Source organism: Narcine bancroftii, chromosome 9 (genome assembly GCF_036971445.1).
Source record: "Narcine bancroftii isolate sNarBan1 chromosome 9, sNarBan1.hap1, whole genome shotgun sequence".
Lineage (NCBI taxonomy): Eukaryota > Metazoa > Chordata > Chondrichthyes > Torpediniformes > Narcinidae > Narcine > Narcine bancroftii.
This window is the reverse complement of record NC_091477.1, coordinates 13,686,999-13,709,858: the sequence shown is the minus strand read 5'-3', so window position 1 is coordinate 13,709,858 and position 22,860 is coordinate 13,686,999. Positions and strand designations below refer to the sequence as shown.

The 22,860-nt window shown below is 40.6% G+C and overlaps 1 long non-coding RNA gene across 3 annotated transcripts in view; it reads right to left on the bottom strand.

The window, feature by feature from the left end:
• The window catches only part of LOC138743217 (uncharacterized), a 1,573,181-nt gene that overhangs the window by 1,178,555 nt on the left and 371,766 nt on the right, over window positions 1-22,860 (bottom strand). For all 3 annotated transcript variants that reach the window (XR_011344727.1, XR_011344728.1, XR_011344729.1), the window contains exon 5: window positions 9,873-9,917. This is a non-coding gene — a long non-coding RNA (uncharacterized lncRNA). The remainder of the gene's footprint in view (window positions 1-9,872; window positions 9,918-22,860) is intronic.

Sequence of the window (22,860 nt, the reverse complement as noted above, 5' to 3'; positions counted from 1 at the left end):
TTAGATCAACCCATAGGTGAGACCACACTGCATAAGGTTCTCCTTAGCGTAGCAGTTAGTGTAACTCTTTTACAGTGTCAGCGATCGAGACTGGACTTGGGTTCGATTCCCACGCTCTCTGTAAGGAGTTTGTGCATTCTTCCTGTGTCTGTGTGGGTTTTCTCTGGGGGCTCCAATTTCCTCCCACCCTTTAAAAACATTCCAGAATGTAGGTTAATGGGGTGTAAAATGGGCAGCATGGACTCGTAGTGTGAATTGGTGCTATAATTTTAGTCTAATTTTAAAAAAAATAAAAGAAAGTGAGGTAGCATCTGCGATTAATTGTTCATTCAGTAATCTGATGGCTGAGGGGAAGAAGCTGTCCATCTGCCGCTGAGTCCTTGTCTTCATGCTTGTCTTTCCCAATGATTATAGTGTGAAGAGGCCATGGCCTGTGATGTGGAAGTCCTTGAGGACAGAGATTCTTTCTTAAGAAACTGCCTCTTCTAGATAGAACCATAGCACATTACAGCAAACGGGCCTGTCTCCCCTTCTCGTCTGTGCCAGACTTTTATTCTGTCTCATTCCACTGGCCTGCACCTAGTCCATAGCCCTCCATACCCCTCCCATCCACATGATGATGTCGTCGATGGAGTGCAGACTGATGCCTGTGATAGCACTGGGCGTGTTCACAACTCTCTGTACTTTTTCTTCCTGACTGGTGCCTTGGCACCTCTATTCCAGACAGTGATGTGACCAGTCAGGATGCTCTCCATGGTACACCTGTTGAAATTTGCAAAAGTTTCTGATGACACGCCATCACTCAAGTATAGCCACTGGTGAGCCTTTTTCATGATTGCCTCAACGTAAAGGCCCCAGAACAGATCCTCAGAGATGTTGACACCCAGAAATGTGAAGGACTTAACCCTTTCCACTGCTGATTCCTCAATGAGAATTGGTTTGTGTTCTCCTAATTTCCCCTCTTGAAATCCACAGTTATCTCCTTAGTTTTGCTAACAATGAGTACAAGATTGTTGTTGAGGAACCCCTCATCTAGTGGATCCATCTCGCTCCTGTTCATTGTTGACTATGATACTGCCATGCAATGAGTTTATTTAATATAGCATTGAAGGAAAACTGAACTTTTGAAAGGGTTGATGCTGAAATTAAGACCTCACATCTTTCCCCCAAGCATACAAAATATCACAATGAACAGTTTCAGAATATCATGGAAAATAAGTAGGAATGGGCCATTTGGACATGAAGGTCTGTTCTACCATTCTTTCAGATCATGATCCATCAGGTCTCAGTACCATTTTCCTCCCTATTTGCAGTGTCTAAAATAAATGTCTTGCTCAGATGTGACTACCTTCAATGAGGCAACCCCCACAGGTCTCTGGGCAGAAGGATTCCAAAAACGTTCACAACCCCCTGAGAGAAGGAATTCCATCTTGAAATAGCCAGACCCTTATTACGAAACAAAGACCCCCTGGCTTCTAGATTTCCCCAAAATGGAATTTCAGCCATTGTCGTCAGTTCCATATTTCTGTTATACTCAGCGTGCACGATTTCCTGAGAGATTCTGAATGCTGAATGTGTCCATTCATTCTCCTGCTGAACTCATGTTATCCAGTGTCAGAGCCCAACACTGCTGTTCCTCTCCAGCATGGTACCTAAATCTGAATCCCCAGTGATTGAAATCTAACAACTGCGGTATAGCTTTGACTATTACGTTACCTGCAGCACTGCAGATTGTCAAAAACAATTGTTGCCAGGCCTCCGGTGACACTGGATAGCGAACCCTATTTCAAAGCATTGAAACCCATTGGAATTGTGTCTCTGCATCTGATCCATTTAAGTGTGTGCTTTGGCAGTGTGGGAAGGGATTCTGCCAGAAATGAGCTGGGTTGGTGAGGGGAGAGGGGTGGGGTGGGGAGAAAGGGTACAATGAACCAGCAAGGTTTGGCCCTAAACTTCTGCTGTGTTTTATTTAAAGAGCAAGTGGAATTAGGTGGATTAATGGTTACATTCTGAACAGTAAACTTTTTATCAAACAGAAAAAAATGTTGATAATGTCCAGCAGACCAAGGAGCATCAGTAACAAAAGATCAGAGACCCTTTGTTGGACTGAGGAAAGAGAGGGAGAAAAAATATAATTTTAATTTGTATGGAAGGTGGCAGAAGAGATGGATAGGATAAAGGGAATAACTGTGATTAGATGAGACCAGTTTAATTGGTTAGTAAGAAGATTCTGTCTTCTCATTATATGTGGCAAATGGCAAAGCTGCCAGTCATGAACAGCCAATCAGCTGCTTTACAGCAAAGAAAATATATCTAAGCCAAAACCATAAATCTACAAAGGGTCCAAAACCTGAAACATGTCCTTGTTTATCCTTACAAATATGCTGTCTGACTTGCTGAGTGTTTCCTGTATTCATATTTTCTGCTTTTATTCTTGATCTTCAACTTTTGTAGTCTTTTTTTCATGATTTTGAGCAAAATGATTTCAGGCCCCTTAAGATCTGTTATGAAAAGTAGAGCAATATTGCAGGCTCTCCAACATTTACGAAAGACCAGCACTATTTCCTCCACTTTAGTGTCAACTATCTTTTTAGGATCTACACCAGTTCATCATGCTAAAAATAAAATGGTTTGAGGTAACAGGGGAAGAACAATGACAAGTGTGGAAGATTGACTTCTTTTCAGGATTTATGTCTGAGTTTAAGTGAGAAACCGTTCAATTTTTGAAGAAAGGTTTTCTTTCCCTGAACTCCCACACTCTTGTTCCTTTTCCACTGAGGTGATAGTAAGCTTAAAAAGACAGCCAGGCAAAGCTGTGATCATTGATTTCTACCCATAGACACATTTGTAAATGCCTTTGTCAACTAAGCCACTTGTGCTGGGCTCTATGTTGGAGTCTTACCTCCTTTGGGAAGATCTGTTGCAACGAAGACAGCTGGTCAAAGGAAATCTTCCACTTCTGATCTGCACAGTTTGATGCACACCTCCAGCTTGGTCTATCTTATGTTCTATCTTATGTTCCCTTATATTGGTTCTTTTCTACATTTTGATGAGTCAAACATAAAGATTTGAAAAGGAGTAAAAATAATTTGTCCATAAACTGAGTCAGGCAACAACTAAATGCGGCATGCAATACAATGAAACAACTTTTCATCAAGGGTAATATGGTGCTATATAAAAAAAATAATTCTGCTCTGTTTCTCAACCACTTTCATTCCTTACTAAGATTTCATATTGGAACTTGTGCCAACAAATGGAGATGATCAGTACTCAGCTGCAATTAAAAAGTAAAAAAAAAATCTGGATGCCGAAGATCTGAATAAAATCAGTAGATGTTGAAAATATTCAGCCAACACCAAAGTAGTAAAATTAAATTGCCTTTGTTCCAAACCAAATTACCTCTCTCTGCAACTCTGCATTTTTATGTTGTGTTTTACGTGTACTGATAATGACTGTGAGATCAATGTCATATACAATCCAATGTACATCTGCACCAAAATTCTTACTTGCGGCAGCTGAACAGGTATATCTTCTTTGGCTTGGCTTCGCGGACGAAGATTTATGGAGGGGGTAAAAAGTCCACGTCAGCTGCAGGCTCGTTTGTGGCTGACCAGTCCGATGCGGGACAGGCAGACACGATTGCAGGTATATAAAACACAGCTAAAGAACAATGCCGGCATGCTTAGCATAGCTGTTAGCGCAATGTTATTACACCACCAGCAACCTGGGTTCAAATTCGGTGCTGTCTGCTAGAAGTTTGCACGTTTACCCCATGTCTGCATGGGATTCCTCCGGGTGCTCCGATTTCCTCCAACCCTCCAAAAACATACGGGGTTTGTAGGTTAATTAGTGGATTTGGGCAGCATGGACTCATGGGCCATAGGGGCCTGTTATAGTGTGGAATCTCTAAAAAAATGACAACTGACTACCTAACTGAATTAAAAATAAACAATAAATAAACAAATCGATAATCCAGTTATCCTTGCGCAAATAAAAAGTGACTTTGCAAGAGTGCAGACAATCTCCCACAAGGGGAGGTTCAAAAGCCTGACAGCTGTTAGAAAGAAATGGTTTGATGACACATATAGTGGTCTGCTCACAACTATCAATGCACTTTTGATACATTTCCCAATAAACTTGAACAAGTACCATTTGTGGAAAATGAACAGAACTGATGTTCCAGGTCGTCAATCTGCAGAGTTTTATACCTCATAGTTCCAACACTTTTTTTTATTTTCTCCTTCTATACATTTTCATTACTCTTTCCTCTCCTGCAGGCAGATCAGCTGTAATTAACAAATCTTCAAGACCTTATTTTTGCCAGCATCATCACAAGTCATGTCTGGAGGTTCAGCTGGACCATTGTCAGCCCTATCACAAGCATTTCCTGCTCTCTGTCCACACCTACTTCTCTGTATCCTCAAAACACACTTCATTTCCAACTTGTTTTGATGGAAGACCTTCAACTTGAAATGTTTAATTCTACTGGTTGCTCCACAAAGGCAGTTTGACACGTTGAGAAATCTGAAGGTCTTTCAGCTTTATTGCAGCTAAGTCGTGAGTTAATGTCATGCAGAAACAGGAATGATTACTCTTGAAATAAGAGCTCACAAAGGATTGTGAATTTATTTGATTGGAATGATCAGTGATGTTGACCAAGGACCTACTAGATTGTTGAATGATCTCATCGGGTTCTCTATGGCCAATACCTGATCTTTTCCAGAGCTTTAACAATGGTATTCACTCTTAACATTCTGAAATGACCACGTTCAAGTAGAGATGGGCAAGAAATTTGGACCTGCCCTTGAACTCAGAGTTTCAAGAGTTTTGGATAATATTAAGGCAAGGCAGCATATTTCAATATGTTTCCGAGTGAAAATTGCTCTGATCAGTTGCATTTTCTGAACTACATGTGAGCATAGTTTCAATAGAGCATTATCATGTCCTCACAATGATTCCGACCAACCTTTGATTAATTTTATGACTGTGTGGTTTCATAATAGCCCATTCACACCATAATTTCAAACCTTAGACTTACTTCAATCATAACACCCCTGAGGACCAACCGAGGCTCATGTAATTAACATGGAGATTTTCAATTCTTTGCTGCGCTGGAATATATCAAATACTAAAGTATTACAATGACCTAATTTAGGAGTGGCGGCTAAGGCAGGTAATAGCCCTCAAAAAGAATTGGATAATAATTTAAAGAAGGAAGTAGACTTGCACGCTATGGAGGAAAAGCAGGAGTCGCTGGCTTGATGGAAAACTTAACATCTGATTTCCAATAACAGTCACATCCTGCAGTGCATGGTTCTCTAATTCTGTGCTATTCACAAATGGCCATTTTCTGAGACTTGTCAGCAATCAAAAAAATAATTGATGACTGTTGAAAAAAGCATACCTGTTGACCTTCATTTAATACGTTAAGAAGGGAAACCCTGCCCATCACTGTCAACCGAGTGAAACGGAGATGAGGTGCTGTCTATTTTGGCCTCAGGGAGCCATGTTCACAATGATTTACTTCCCCCTTCCAGTGGACTTTGCAGAAAAATCATTGCTGGTGTTGTTGCGGCCCGTGGCCCGTGCCTCGGGCCAACACCCGGAAATGGCTTTGAACGCTGTGACCGTAAAAACCTAGCAAAGGCGGAGATGCCTGTTTCAATAGGCCGCCAGTAGAACAGTGAAACTGGCCAATCACTGCCGGTGGATCCCTGGGGGGCCCAATCACCTGCTCAAGCCAGGCCCCAGTGGTGACCCGGCCGAGCTCACTATAAAATGCAGAGCTGCCCCTAAATAAACTCAATGTCGAATGCACTCTCCTGGTGTGCGTGTCTTCTCTGCTTCGCAAGTTTTGAGCTACAGCCCAAGAACTAAAACCATGAGCTATAGCCTGGCTGTAGCAGTAGCAACCCCGCTACTGTGTCATACTTAGTGATCATGAAATTCTCACAACTGCTGTAAAATTCTATATGGTCAAGAAAATACATCAGCGCCTCTGCTTCATTGGAAGATTGAGGAGATTCAACATGTATCCCTGACCCGCAACAAGCTTAACATCAAAAGCATACTTACTGGATGCATCACAGTGTGGTATGGAAGCTTCTCTACTCAAGATTTGAAATTTCTCATATCTTCCCAGACTATATGTGACACAAAACCCAGCAATGCGACTTCTGGATTCGCTCTGAAATGACGTGGCAAACAATCACTGAGGACAATTTGCAGTGCTAGCCTTGTCATCCATAGTACATGAATGTATTTTTTTAAAGTGGTTAATTGTTTTCAACTAATCTCCTTTGTTGGAACTTATCATGAGAAGAATTTATTCATATCGTCATAAATTGCCTTTGATGTTAAGTTCCATTGTGTGTGTGTGTGTGTGCGTGCGTGCGTGCGTGCGTGTGCGCGTGTGTGTGTGTGTGTGTGCGTGTGTGTGTGTGCATGTGTGTGTGTATGTGTGTGTGTGTGTGTGTGTGTTTTGGAATGAGTGCATGTGTATACACATATATATATATTTTTTTTTGTCTGGGTGTATTTGTATATGTTTGTTGGTGTATTTGTCTCTGTGTTTTGTGTGCATATATGTTTTTTGTGTGTGTATGAGAGTGTGTGTACTTTTTGTGTGTCATTGCGTGTGTTTTTTGTGTGCATGTATATTTTTTGTGTTTGTGAATGTGTATATGTGTGCGTGTTTGTGTGTGTACGTGTGCGCGGATGTGCACATATGCATTCTGTCCACATGCCATTTGGTGTCCAGGTGGGACACAATAGAAGTTGAATTGTTTGTTGCTTTATGGCAGTATTCTCAAGATGCATCTGAAAGAGTGGACAAAGGGGCTAGCTTGCTCTTGGGCCCCTTGGAATATGGCATGATCTGACGATCTTAAATTCCCAATATTGTCTAAGAAACTTTATGGATTAAAGAAATTCTCTTTTATTGGTTCGTGGGTCAATCCTGTTTTTTCCTGATAAATATCGCAGTTGGCACAAATAAACATTTTGCATGGCTCTAACTAATAGTAAATAAACATAATTATTTTAATAAAATTCTATGTTTACTTCCAAGCAACAGAATTGAAGTATTGGAGGGTTATTTTGGTTAAAAAAAAGCAATCCTAAACTGTAAAATGAGTTAGACTTTCTGCTCATTTGAATCCCACCATTCACGTCTTCACCTTCAATCAAACACAGTAAAAAAAATCAACATCGTAATTGACTATACTGTTTATTCTGGATGTAATGTATGATATTACAAACATGTGTGGACATACACCTTGGCAAAACTTGTTTCAAATAATGCAATTGATTTTTTTTTTAAGAACAGAGAAAATGCAAGTACGAGGAAGCCATTTATCCTCTAATGTTTGTTCTTTATGAAGTACTTGCTTTCCTCTCCTAACCACATGTCCCTCAATTTCCTCAATAGTTGTCTATCAGTTTCTATCTTGAATAATTGACCCCGCTATGTGGAGAAAGTTTACTAAGATTTTTGTGGACCATTCTCCTCATTTTAGCCCTGAAAAGTTTACCCCTGATGTCGAGAGTGTGATCCCCAATTCTTCCCAGTATTGACCCAGCATTTACTCCATTAAGCCCTATAAATACTTCTGTTTAAACGCCATCGCTTCTCCTGTTTCTAAACCCATGACGGTATCACAGGTTAATCGCAAAGTTTTTTCTGAGAGGTTTATTTATTGATTAAAATTATTTTTTTCTTTTGAACTCGGGGTTTTAATTTGTTGATTGGCCAGTAGTAAACACGTGCTCGATGTTATTGAATCGTATTATCACATTATGCATTAGTGTTTACATTTGGAAAATATTTTCCAACTGAAAATGCTAGAATATTCTGAAAGGAATGTGAAAATTGATCAGCATAACATCGTGAACCGAAGGGCCTGTACTGTGTGGTAATATTCTATGTGCTGAACTTGAAAGCTGGTGGGGTAAATGGTAAGGATGTGGAACCCTATCCATGTTCTGTTTGGAGGAAGGGTAGATTAGGAGTAGAACACAAAGAAATGGAGGAATTGTGGGAGCTGGCTCTATTGAGCACAGCAGAGTGGAAGCTGAATTGCTTAAAGAAGGAGGAAATTTTTGATGTTCTAGAATGGAAGGCCTCATTTTGTCAGAAGATGCATAGTTCATTGAGAAACTGAGAAAAAGGGTGGCACCCTCACCCACTGGATGGAAAGAGGTGTAGACGAGGTAACTGGGAGTCAGTGTGTACTAAGGGATGGGTAGTGTCCAACCTTGATTGGCAGGTGATGTGACAGAGAGGTCACATGACCCTCCACAATCCATACTAGACCATTAAAAGCAAACAACTTCATTGGATTCTTCGCAAGGGTGTGATTAGCCTGGAGAGGGCACAGTTCACACATAGGATGATGGTAAATGGAACAAGCTGTCAGAGAAGGGGTGAATTTTAAATTTGGACATACAGCACTGCAACAGGCCCTTTCAGCCCATGAGTCCATGCTGCCCAATAACAGCTAATTGATCTAAAACCCCTGTACATTTTTGGAAGCTGGGAGGAAACTGGAGCACCTGGAGGAAACCCACGCAGACACAGGGAGAACAATATAACAGACAGCACTGGATTCAAACCCTGGTCATTGGTTTCACTTAGTTGACTATAATTAAAATATTTAAAAGATTTTGTTTGGAACATGAACAGGAAAGGGTTAGAGAGATATAAGCCAAATGGGATTAGCTCAGGTAGGAAATGATGAGGAGGGATGAGTTGGGCTATAACTAATTAAGCTATTTGAGAGACTCACACACTCTGTTCTTGCTGCTGCCATCAGAAAAGAGGTACAGGTGCCACAAAACTTGCACCACCAGGTTCAGAAACAGTTGCTCCCCCTCCACCATCAGACTCCTCAACAACAAACTCAATCAGGGATTCATTTAAGGACTCGTACTTGTGCACTTCATTGATATTCTTTTTGTTCTCTCTGTATTACACAATTTGTTTACATTCGTTATCTGTTTATAGTTCTTGGTTTGTTGATATGATTACGTTTTTTTTTTGCATTACCCATCAGTGGTAATTCTGCCACACATGCAGGAAAAGGAATCTCAGGTTTGTATGTGATGTCATATATGTACTCTGGCAATAAATCTGAACTACTACTAATACAAATGCACTTTGGCTATATTCTCTAATGGGCATGATGAACTTTCGACTTGAGCACATGAATAAAAGTCCATTGAAATTTTTTTTGAATCAGGGGGAAAATCCACTATCAGCTGTGTTTAGACTGCATCAAGACCTATTTATGCTCACTTAAAGAACCAGTCAGCACTCATTTAATGAGGATTGACTAATGTAGAGGTGATATCAATGTAGCTTGATCAATCAGAACTTGGCAGGGAAATTGCTCGCCACTGTAGATCTTACTTGGTCAAAAATTCAACCACATTGGAATTTGTTTCAAGGAGGAACAATCTTACTTGGAGAAGAAGAATGGCAGCTAGCCAAGAGCAAAGAAGCCCTGTGGTATTCCCAGAGACCAGTCCCTAAATCTGTGTGTTTTCTGGTCACCTTATGGAATGAGTACACACACACACACACACACACACACACACACACACACACACACACACACACACACACACACACACACACACACACACACACACACACACAGGCAAAGATACACAGGATGAGAGAAGTGTAATTTTTATTCTCCACCACTTCCATTCTGTGCATGTATAATTGTTGACACCGAGGCAATTAAGAGAGAGAGAAGTCTTTGTCACAGACATGTCTGAATATATTAACTATTGTGTCTTCTGACTCTCTTTGGACATAAAACTTTAAATGAATCATAATTCTTGTTCCATCATGAAATATTACTTACCATATGATTTAGATATCCACCTCACAGCTTCCACTTTACCTCACGCTGAAATAAAATGAGAAATTTAGTGTCAATATAAATTTGATCAATTGTAATACAATAAAATTAAAAATGATGGACAACATGGTGAAAGGGGCATTATCAACAGATGCATGGCTGACACCTTCCCAGAAAGGTGCTTCCAAATCAGATATGTTCACTGCAGGAGACCTGAAAGAAAACTGCCAAGGAAATAAAACTCGATGGCCTCAGAAAGGATTCCGACTGGCTTTGAAACAGACAGAAACAGACACCAATTATTCTTCAGCTCGACATGAATTTAAACAATTATGAGAACGCTGCCTCTCTTCTGCTCTCAGATATTAGGGAATTGACCTCATGCTAGGTTGGCAAGTGAACGCAGAGCATGAGCTTCAAACCCTACCATGGAAACACTTCATTTTATTAATTGCCTGCATTTCCTAGTTCATCCTCAAACCATCGACTGTTTCACATGGGCATCAAAATGTATCCTTCGTAATTCCTTCTGCTTCACCAAACACATGAAGTGTGATTTAAAAATTCAAAATGACATCAGCAGAATTTAATATATACAGTGCAAGTAATGTCACAATGTAATGTATTGGATAGTGAGTACTCACTGAATTATTATTTTTCAATAAAACAATCCTTTTATTTCACAATCTCTGATTCGATGTGACTAACCACGAGGACGTGTGTGAACATGGTCTCCCTTCAGCAATTGTAAGAGCTCCAAAGTTCCTTCCACCTCCCCAGGATGTTGCACTTGCTTTGAAAGTTTGGGACAGGCAAAATAAACATTGTGTTAAAGCTCGTCTAGTGGCAAAATGTGCTAAGAAATCGAAAACCAAAATATTTGTGAAGCAGTGAGATCTGGAATGACCTTTAAACACACTGAGGTCATCAGGATGGGAGGCAAACTTTATTTTTACCTCATCAGCCTCATTTTGTGTGGGACATATTTTTTTTGGTACTATTTTAGAAAAGGAACGCAGAATCGGGGTGTGAGGTGATAGGCTCTGGCAATAACCACAGAGTCATAGGCTGCAGGAACAATTGGCATTAATACACACAAGACTTTGGCTGGCCCGGATCCAGGTACAGGACTGCCGGAAAGGGGGAGGGAACGCAACCTTTATGGCCAGGGCAAAAGGGGAGGAATGAAGGATGAATCATTAGTGGGCGGGCCAGCCTCATATATACAGTAACTGGTAAGGGCTATACAATGGAGGAAAACATATCTAAACATTCTTTTTTTTTTGTATTTGCACAGTTTTTTCACATTTCTTTCTCGTTGAATACAGTTTACAGTAACTGCTACAAGGTGGTATGAGTCTTGTACCACCTAAACCATTTTCCTAATGGTACTGGGTGGTATGGATCCCTGATCATTGCTGCTGCTCTTCACGAAAGCATTCTCTGTAGATGGTCTTGACGGAGGGGAGAGTTTTGCCGATGATGACCACACTGTGTCCATCACCTTTTGCATGGCTTTGGGCTGAATTGGTGCCCCCATACCCCAGTGATTGATTTTTCATCAGGCCCAAGATTTTGACTCTGTTTCTCTTTCCACAGTTAAGGCCTGACGTGCAGAGTATTTCCAGCCATTTTTTAATGTAATTGGTGCTTGGGAATGTTGACCTGGGAGGAGGCGGGCACTGTTGTTTATCCTGTCAGTCGATTCAAAGCAGACACAAGAGACCCGAGAAGTTCACCATACCTCTGGCTCCATGGATGCTGCCTGACCCTGGTGAGTTCCTCCAGCAATTTAATTTTATCAGTGGATTCAAAGTGTTTTGTAGAGAGAAAGTCCATCAGAATCTATCAAGGACATACAGGTAGACAAGCATGTGCAGAGGGATCATTTTGAAGATCTCCCCCAATCACAGATATTATTATAGTTTTGTTTGACCAGTCACTTGTCCAGCTATCTCTGTCTTTGCATTACTGTTCTCCTCCAGAGTTCACTTCCTTTGTGATAATTAATTTAAAAAAAAACTATTTCATTAAGGTTAGTTTATGACTAAGTGCTGTTGAGGGGTTGGTGTAGAGAGATTAGTGTCATAAGACAATAAGAAATAGGAGCAGGAGTCGGCCATCTGCCCATCGAACCTGCTCCACCATTCAATATGATCATGGCTGATCTGATGATAGGATTATCTCCACCTTCCTGCCTTTCCCCCAGATCCTTTAATTTCCTTACTATGTAAAAATCTATCCAACCTTGTCTTAAATATTCTTACTGAGGTCACCTCCACAGCTTCAATTGACAGAGAATTCCATCGATTCACTGCCCTCTGGGAAAATCAGTTCCTCCTCGTCTCTGTCCAAAATTTACTCCCATGAATCTTGAGGCTGTGTCCCTTGGTCTGGTCTTTCCTATCAATTAAAACAACTTACCTACAACGATCTTATCTATTACCTTCCAAAATTTTATGTTTCTGTAACTTCCCTTCTCACTCATGAGTTTGCATGAAATAGTGGAAGGGTCAGTTCTGATGAGAGGCACATGAGTTCCTTTGGGGCACTTCATGTTTGTAGACTCAATGAATTGTTGCCAGTTGTCGACTACATCTTTGCGCCTGTTTGAGGGCAAGGTATTGACATCACAATTTTACAGACCGGCGACATCCTCATAACAATGTGGTACAGTCCTGACAAAAACAGCAGTGTCAAATTAATAATTAAAAAAATCCTTTCCTCCAACAAGGAGCCAATCATCCTGCTACTGACACCAATGTGACCTTCTTGCGGATAATTCCTTTGTGTCCCTCTGGTAATACAATCAAGAGGAAGACTACCCTATACTTCCTGCTACAGACTTCCGCAGGTCAATTAGGCACCAAGGTTTAGTTTTCAACCCATCTTCAAACGGCAGGGAGAACTAGATACATGAATTCGGGGCTGGCGAGGCAACAGGGATCTTATTACTTTCATGCACTGAAGCATCTGTTTGAAAAAAAACTTGTGAGTGAAGTTAATTATTCAATTCATTTAGGCCTATGAAATATGACCTACAACTCAGGATATCTTTTCGATTGGCTGTTAAATGATCTGATTTGCACAACCTTATAAAGGCATGGTTAAACAGTTGTCCACAATGTTAAAGTTGTACTTTATTCATCAGAGAGAAAAAAAGTACATTTAATGAGCTCCCCTCCCATCCACTTCAAGAAGTCCCAAAGTACTCTACAGTTAATGAAGTAATTCTTGAAATGTTGTCTCTATAGGAAAAATGTCAGTTGCTTTATTTCTATTCATATAATCGTGATATTTTTAGCAAGGCCAGGAATGATTGTTCACTCTGGAATGCACGATGTCCTGCACTATTTCAAAGACAGAAAAGAGCCAATCACAATAGTGAGACAAATCAAACCAGGAAATGACAGAAGGTTTCCTTCTCTGAAAGACATCAATGAAACTTGGAACCGTAAGAGTAAAAGCACTGAAGAAGGATATTCAGCCCATCCTGTCCACCCTGGCTCTCTACTAAAGCAGTTCACATCCCATAGCCGTTGCAAATTCCTGCTCATTCGATATTTGTCAAATTAGTCAAATTTGTTGTCATTTGATTGTAAAAGTACTTTCCAACAAGACAGCATTCTCTGTCCCTCCGTGCAAAGCACACAGAAATGCAATCAGCCATAATGCATGTACAGACCAACAATACATTCAGCACAACACACCAGTCAGCTGAAGGGTGAGCTTATAGAGGTTTATAAAATTATAAAATCATGAGGCGCATGGAGAAAGTGAGTGCTCTTCATCTGTTTCCACCCCTCCCACCCCCCACCTCAGTGTAGATGATTAAAAGTAGAAGACACAAATTTCTTGTTCATTTTAATTGTGTGATGACAATGTTTAATGGGTTTAATGTATCATATAGGTTGAACGTTGAGTGGGTGGGGAGGGGGGTGAAGGAAGGAGGGAAGGGAGGGGGGAAAAGGGGAGAAAATGACACTGTGTAAATTCAAGAGGGAAATGTTTGTGTGTATTTTGGTTAGTATGGTTCATAGTGTGAAAAAATAAAAAATAACTAGAGGACATAGGCTTAAAGAGAACGGGAACAGATATAAGATGGTCCTGAGCAGCAATTTGTTCACTCAAATGGTGGTCCATGTCTAGAACAGGCTCCCAGAGGACACTGTGGAAGCAGGCACAATTTTAACATTCTAAAGACATTTGAACAGATATATAGATCAGAAAAGGGAAGGTTATGGGTATGAAACAGGGAAGGTAGATTGTTTTGGAGTAGGTTTACTTAGGTTGGCACAAAATTGTGGGCAGAAGGGCCTGTGATGTAATGTTCTACTATTCTGCACTTAAGAAAAAGCACTTTGAATTCTAGAGTCATACAGGATTGAAACAGGTTTTTTGTTCATCTAGTCTATGCTAACCATGAGTCATTCATTTAACAGAATCCCATTTAATTCCCATCACATTTCCATGGACTCCCATTAGATTCTCCCAAGACTCTACCAAGTGGCCAAGGGCAAAAGTGCTGGAAGAACTCACCAGGCCATCACCATGATTGCTCACATTCATCTCTGAAATATCACTCCCTCATTTGCAGTTGCACTCATCCATACACCTCCAGGAATGATTTTTCACCAGGCCTTCTCTCACCAACCTTTCCAACACCTGGATGCTACATCAAACTGATTGCTGCCTTTTTCGATCCATGCAAACCTCACTGATTCATATGAACCAGGAGTATGTAATCTGGACTTAGAACGTTCATTAAAATCACAGCTAGCATCAATGAATAATCCCCACAACCCTGAATAACCAGAAGTCAATCAATCTCTGCAAGCTATGCTCAACAATTAAGCTTCGATCCTCCTCTGGGTAGAGAATTCAGAATATTAATTACCCTCTGCATGATGAAGTAGCTTCTCATCTCTCTGCTCAATGGCATGCCCTTAGAGTTAATCCGACTCTTGGCTCAAGACACCTCAGCCAGCGGAAATATCCTGAAAACGTTTTCACAGCCACGTACCGTGGTGAGAGGGCGCGACCTGTGTACCTGCAGGAAGAGCACTGGAGGACAAGGCAACACCTGGCCGGCTGTCAATCAGCCAACCTGAATGGTCGAAGCCCCACCTAGTCGGCTGCCAATCATCCGTCGGGATATAAGCCACATCCGGCCCCTCAATGTCAGTCACACTGAGCCAGCACAGCTAACCACAGCTACCTGCAGCAGGGAATTTAAGTGGAATAAAGCCTGTTGATCAGTCTTTAAGTCTTGTGCCTGCTTTCTGTATTTACCTTTGTCAGGAGCGGTGCCGGCCGCTGAGACTTAAGTAATGTGACGCATGGGAGCAGTAGCGCACCTGCGTGGATGTGTTAAGCATTAGTACATGGGTGATGAATCTCAGATCCAGGAGGAGGAGAGTGAGAGTGTCAGGATCATCCATGGAGTTTAGCTGTGTGCTTCTTGGGGTGTTGAAGAATGCAATATTGTGTCTAGTGAATAATAAAACAAAGTTGAGTACATGGTGCTGAAAACTAGTGAGTGTATTCTTTATTTGTTTGTAAGCTGTGGCAAATCAGTGCCGGGACTCATTTTATAGATTCCATTGCAATCTCCTTCCATTGCTTCTAATCTTTCAAGATACAAAGCTAGTCCACTTAATCTCTCCTCAAAAGATAACATTGTCATTCTTGGAACCAGTCTTCCAATTTTAATTTTTATTGCACTCCCCCGATTTCAATTGTATCCATTTTTAAAGAGAAAAGATGGAGTGAGAGATCTTCACCTGCTTTAAGCTCAACAAACCATGTGCTTTCCTAATCACATTGTATTCCTGCCCCTTCACTCTGCTAGTCCATACTCCCTTAAATCCTCTTTACATTATAACATGGCACAAATGCATTCATGTCAAGAACCAGGAAAGTTCTCCTTTTCATATAAAGGCAAAAGGTGCCAGCAGAGCTTACACTAGTATCTTTCCACAGGCCTGATGATTGAAAATCAAAAATCCACAGAAGATGGAAATCAAAACATGCTGGAAATATTCAGCGTAATCCATGGATAAAGAAACAAGGTCTCTGTTTCAAAGCTGGAGAAGTGTGTTTTGAGATGAAGAGAGAGGAAATGAGTGGAGTGAACAAAGCCTGTGAAGACCAAGGTACTGCAGACATCAGTCTTCAGTCTGTTTGAAAGCTGCAGTCCTGCTCCAAATGTCCATTGCATGTCTTGACTCATTCAGGATAGAACGTTTGGGAGAACTTCGAGCCCATCTGGGATTAACAACAGTTTTATATCGTAAGCCTCTATTTTCCCATAATTAAATATCATCCCAGGCTAACTGACTGGGACAAAATTTGATCTGAAGTCATCCAAAAGGAACAGTGGTTAGGATTGTGTGGTCACCACAGGAATTCTCTTCCAAAATGAATCCAAACTTAACGTTCACCAATAATACTGGCAGGAACTTCCAGGAACAGCAGCAAGGAATCCATCTAGGAGAGACCGAACCAATCCTGTCCACATCAGTAACCAAACATTCTGAGAGTTATCTTGGCCACAAGATCTTAGCTGATCTGCTGTCAAAACTGTCAAAATGTGCTGATAAATGCAATGCAAGTAAACCTCAGCCCTCCACACATACAATGCAGGCACTGACTGAAGATCCTGAGGGGGAGGAAAGACTTTGGACATATTTTTGCTCTTTGTCTTTCTTTATTCAAATTTGATGGGACAGTGTTGCTTTCCATCAGGTGGGGTGAAACATGAAAGTTTGCAGACATTGTGATTGCTGCAGAAACACACAGTAAATGCTGGCAGAACTGGGCTGGTCTCACACCCTCCAAAGGTGGTAAAGATATATTACTGACATTTTGGCCCTGAGACCTCGGCTTTGGCCCGAAGCGTTGATAATATATCTTTAAACTCCTATGAATGATGAAAGATTGGCTGAGTTCCTCCTGTATTTACTGTGTGTTTTTACATAAGGTGCATGGTTTGAAATGAAAGCAGCTCACACATCAGTGTTCCCCTTGCACTGAGCCAGAAGATTTTTCCCAGCTCAGGACGCTTCAACCTTGCTAGAAAGAGCAGCTTGTTTAGATCTGTGAGGTAGACACAACAAGTAATTTTTATAAGATCACACAAGCCTTGGAGTCTGGATTAAGATGAAGAGCAAGACACTTTAATTCTGCACGCTAAAACAATTAAAATATATTAAAAGTACGGGATAATGTGAGGAGTGTTTAAGTTGGCTGATGGAGCACTGTTTATTTCAGGAATACTATTTGGTTTAAAATCAAGAGCATGTATTGCCAGCGGCACTTGATCCACTCTTCCAGGAACTATCCTCTGCCAGAATTGTATAATCCAGCCCAGCCTCTCCTTGAGATTATCACCATCACAGTGTCCATTTCCATTTCCAGAGGTGAGGGAATTCAGCAGTGAGATTAGACTGGAAAAACTTGGATTGTCCTCTTAAACCAAAGTTTGAAGTGAAAAGCTACAGAAGCAAAAAAAAAGACAAATACTGGTTGACATGAAATTGGATAGGAGGTAGACAAAATGATTAGGGGTGTAGAATAAATAAATGTAATTAGGCTTTTTCCATTGAGGTTAAGTGTGATACATATCAGAAGATATTGGTTAAGGGTGAAAGAGGAAAGGTTTGGGGGAACATTAGGGGAATTTCTTCAGACAGAGAGTAGTGGGAGTGTGGAACGAGCTATCAGCTGAAGTGGTGAATGCAGGCTCAACTTTAACATTTAAGAAACTTTTACATGGATGGGAGGCCTATGGATTGGGTGCAGGTCAGAGGGTCGTGGCAGAATAATAGTACGGCACAGACGAGAAGAGTTGAAGGGCTTGTTTGCTGTGCTGTAATGTTTTATAATTCTATGGTTCTATAACAGAGGTGCATCAAATCATGACCAAACCATCAAGTGAATAGAGTGCATCTGTGCCCAATCATTAGCTTAATGTGGTGTGCTCTGTCCAGGATGTGGTCAAGAGAATGGTAACATGAACCTTGCCATGATGAGTTCAGCCTCCCACATGTTTGGGTTTAGTTATTGTCACTCCAAGATTTATACAAGATAATCCATGACATTCTTGATAAGATAAACTTCACCACAAATTGTTGGTAAACACTAACTTTGTTTCTCATGCCACAGATGCTCTCCGGCTTGCTGAAGAATTCCAACATTTTCTATTCTTTACTGAAAATGTTCATCGGACATTTTGATGTCTGTTGATTAATCAAAAACCCAGCCAGGTAGCTCCTGCATTATTCCATCCATTGGTATTCCACTCAGCTTCAGGTCACTACTGCTGGGTAATGCTGCCTCGACGGATCGTCAGAAGCATGAAGATGTTCTGTGCTGGTAAATTACAATGCTTCGCCTATTTTAAATCTAGCACAGCTATGTACTCACTAAAGGGGTGTCAACTCTTGTGCATTGCCATGCTAATTTATGAAGATAGATGTTTTCTTATAAGAAGCGTCCACATGTTCCATTAAGCATGAAAAATTAGGTACTTTTCCTCCAATTTTCCAACACTTACTTGGATAAGCAAAATGCCTTGTTGCCATCTGAGCCATCATTGATCCCAGTGAAGTGATCTGATATTTGATTTCAGTGCAGTGTGGAACAGAGTGATGTGTGAAGTCCATTGAGAATTCTGAAGCAATCGCTGTGGGACTGTCAAAAAATGACAAAGGGGTTCTTTTCTGTGCTGCATTCTTGTTCTCTATTTGAGAGTTAAATTAAACCTTAACCATGCAAAGCTTACAATGAGGTAGCACGGTTAGCACAGTGTAGCGGTTACAGCAGCAGCGACCAAAGTTCAAATCCAGTGCTCATTTTATACATTCTCCCCATGTCTGTATGGGTGTCCTCTCACCCTTCAAAATGTACCAGGGTTGCAGGACAGTTTGGTGTAATTGGGTGGCCCAGACTCATGGTCAAAAGGGCTTGCCATTGTGCTGCATGTCTAATTTTAAAAAGGTTGAATTTAAATTTAAAAAAAAAGTTGAATTAGTTGGACAATAAATATGTCTAGTTAGCTATGCATTTGATGTGGAGTTAAAGTTTTGCACGATAAACATGTTGATGAGAGTGTCAGCTTAGTGCCATCTTGGACCAACATCACTCAGCAAAGAGCAAACAAAATAACGTCATTAACTTTTGCAGTTTTCACCTCAGTGATGTTACTACCTGTTGAACTTCAGAACTCATCTTTTTAACACAGCCACTGTGTTCAGGAAATTATTCCCAAATTTACAGAGCACAGTCTGCGTAAAAAGATTGGAATGGAAATGAGGGACTCATTCCTGTTCCAAACGTTTACCTCCTGGACCCTCCATAATTTTTTTTTGGAATGCCCGCAGTCTAAATTTAACTGGAGGCATTCCAGAAACAACAAGCTAATGAATAGCAAGTCCAGCCTCGGTTCCGGTATGCTGTCTAAACTCATATAAGGAAATGGAGATTTCGAGTTGTGTTCATTTGTGTGTGAACAGCCACTCCAGAAGGAAGGAAGATATTTTTGAATGGAAAAAAGTGTATATTCAATGTAAAAAACTGTGGTGCGCTGTTAGACAGAATCAGACACACACAAGGTAAAGACTGAACAACAGGTTTTAATCCACAAAAACCTCCACAGAGCCAGGCTGGCTGTGACTGCAGCAACTCAGAGTGAGGCCTCGGGAGCCGGCACAGGCTTATATCCCAGAGGATGATTGACACCCAACCGGGTGGGGCTTGATCCATTCAGGTCGACTGATTGGCAGCCGGCCAGGTGTTGTCCTGTCCCCTTACACTTCTGCAGGTACAGAGGTTTCCCCCTGAAGTAGGCTGTTGGTGTACCACCACAAAAACATAATACACATTGATTTGGGACTGGTTTGGTGAAACATGCTCTAGTGTATGTTGCTGTTTCTTTCGACATTGCATTTAACATCTATTAAGACCAACAATGGACATTCACAACAGTTCACTTTTGCCTTAATGGCTTGTTGAGTTCCTCTGAATTGCATGTCACCTACTATCCTCAACAGCACTGCAATAGATTTTGGTTACTATACAAACATTTATACATACGAAAATACTCAAGTGCTATTTGATTGAATCCACACTGTATTTGCAAGAGCTACAGTTTACTGAATGAAAAATCATATTGGACCCAAGGACGATACAAAGTATTTTAATAGCTACTTATAATTGGAAATATAGCATTAATATAATGTTAACAATGTAGCATTTAGTATGTTCCTGGATTTATTACTGTTCAGTAAGGGAAGTTAAGGGGGTAAATGTTCTAATTAAATATCATTCAGTGAAAGCAAGCAACACTCACAAACAAGAGAGCCTGATACTATGGTGTATCAAAATTCATACCATGTAGTTCATCACTTTACATATGAACAGCTTCCCAAACATCAATCATTCATCAAAGTCAAAGAGATAGCCATGGATACCTGCATGGGCCCAAGCTACGCCTGCCATTTTGTTGGCTATGTGGATCAATCTATGCTATAAAGAGTGAAACACAAAAGTCTGCAGACGCTGTGATTATAGTAAAAACACACAGAAATGCTGGAGGAGCTCAACCAGTTTAGCAGTGTCCATTGAAGAGAAAGATATGCGACTGGCATTTTGGGGCTGAGCCCTTCTTCAAGGAATAAGCAAGGACAAGAAAGCATCAGAATAAAGACTGAAGGATGGCCAGGGAGGAGACCAGGCCAACAAAAGGTGTTAATCTGATATGATAAGAGAAGAGATGAGAATTTATTTTGCATTGATTAAAGACATTATGTGATATAGCTGCATGTTATGAAGAGGGGTATCTAAAAAGAGCAGGGGTCTACAAAATGCTTGATATCGACTATTGGGGGTCAATGGGACTATCCAAGGGGTCGATAAATGCCAGAGGTCCAAAAGGGGGCCATTAACATCAGGGTGGGTTGGGGGGAGGAGGTCCGGTGAAACATTTGCAGTGGAAAGCAGGGGCCGATCAACTGAAAAACACTGTCTATGACAGTGTTGGCCAACATGGCCACCATGTTGTATTTGGCGCTACCATCCTCCATCCAATCTTCCATAGTCTTTCCTTTTCATTTATATCAAGTTGATCTGGGCCTTAATTTATTTATCCACATGCGTTACAATTTAGTACCCAGAAATAAATTCAAACAGTTTTCAAATTCTTAAATGGTTTAGCCTAAAGATATGCAGGAGTAAAATGTCAGGAGTTTCATTGCCCTAAGATTTCAGATTTATTGTCAGACTACATACATGACATCACATACAGCCCTAAGATTCTTTTTCTGCAGGTGAGGCAGAATGACCACTTACTGGTATAGAGAGAAAAAAACTGCAGAGTGAATACACGTAAACAAACAACTCGAAATAGACAAATTGACTGTGCCACATAGAGAGAATAAAAAAGATCAATAAAATGCACAAGTAAGAGTCCTTAAAGGAATCCTTTATTGTGTTTGTAGTTGAGGAGTGTGATGGTGGAGGGATAGCATTGTTGGGTGAAAAGAGAGAGAATTAAACAGCAACAGGTTCCTGAACCTGGTGCTGCGAGCCTTGTGGCACCCATACCACTTTCCTGATAGTTGCAGTGAGAACAGAATGTGTGCTGGAATTGTGTATTCTTGATGATGGCTGCTGCTCTCCAATGGCAGGGTTCCCAAAAGATCATCTCGATATTGGGGAGAGTTTTGCCTGTGATGTCCTGCGCTGTGCCCACTACATTTTGGAAGGCTTTATGCTCAGTGGCATTGGTGTCCCCATACTAGACCATGATGCAGCCGGTCAACGCACTTTCCTCCACACATCTGTAGAAATTTGCCAGGATTTCTGGTGTCATACCAAACCTCCACAAACTCCCGCAGAAGTAGAGGAGCTAACGTGCTTTCTTCACGATGCCATTAGTGTGTTGGCTTGAGGAAATATCCTCCGAGATACTACTAGATTTAGATTTTCATTGCCTTAATTTTGCCTGTTTTGTAACATGAAAGCAGTGAAGTACAGATATTCATGTTACTATCACATGGATAATTGCTGTTGGTACATGTGGAAAGGTAATCACATTCAATTGTGTGTGAGAAAATAAACATTTTTCTTTTAAAAATGACCACACTGCCAAATTGACTATCGTGTACTGTGTATTGATTCCATTGATTTTGATGCATCACAATTCCTTGTGATTAATGGCATTAATTTTTTTTTCATGGAGCCTCATTTCTGACCTTTGGACTGCTACACTGGGGGACGAAGAAGTTTCGGCATCTCAAAATTTGTCTTTGGGCTTGGAAAGGAATGTGGTAACTGATTTTCAACAACCCATCAATTCTAATACCAAACATTCACCTCCCCCATAAAAAAACAAAGGAACTTCCAACACTCCTGTCAAATAATAATCGCACCTGAATCCCAAAAACTGCTTGACAGTCTCAATGAAAGCATATATTGTTAAGGATTTTCTATTTTCAGAACCACATTTTGGAGAAAAGGCTTAAATATCATTCGACTGGAACTTACTTGCCAGGTTATTTATGAGAGATCATGTCTGAGTTATAAAGCAATTAGACTTAATTTAATATCATTGCATAAAAGATCTTCAGTTTGTCTGATAATATCTGCCAATATATTATGATACCCAGTTTCCAGATTTTAGCATTAGATTAGTGCAGCATTCTAAATTCAAGTTGACCAAGGTGAGATTAATTTGATTCACTTTAGCTTGTGTACACCTGGTCCTGCAAAATATACTATGTGGTGGAAATGCAAGAGCCAATGCAATTATTCATGTTCTGCTACATTTAACTTGAAGATGGGTCTGAAAGCATTCACCGTCAGTGTGATAGCAAATCCAAACTCTTTATCTTAACAGCTAAGAACAAATACAAAAGAGATCTGTTACTGTTTAATTCTCTCTCTTTTCACCCAACAATGAGCTTTGTTTTATATTAACCCAATGTAAAAC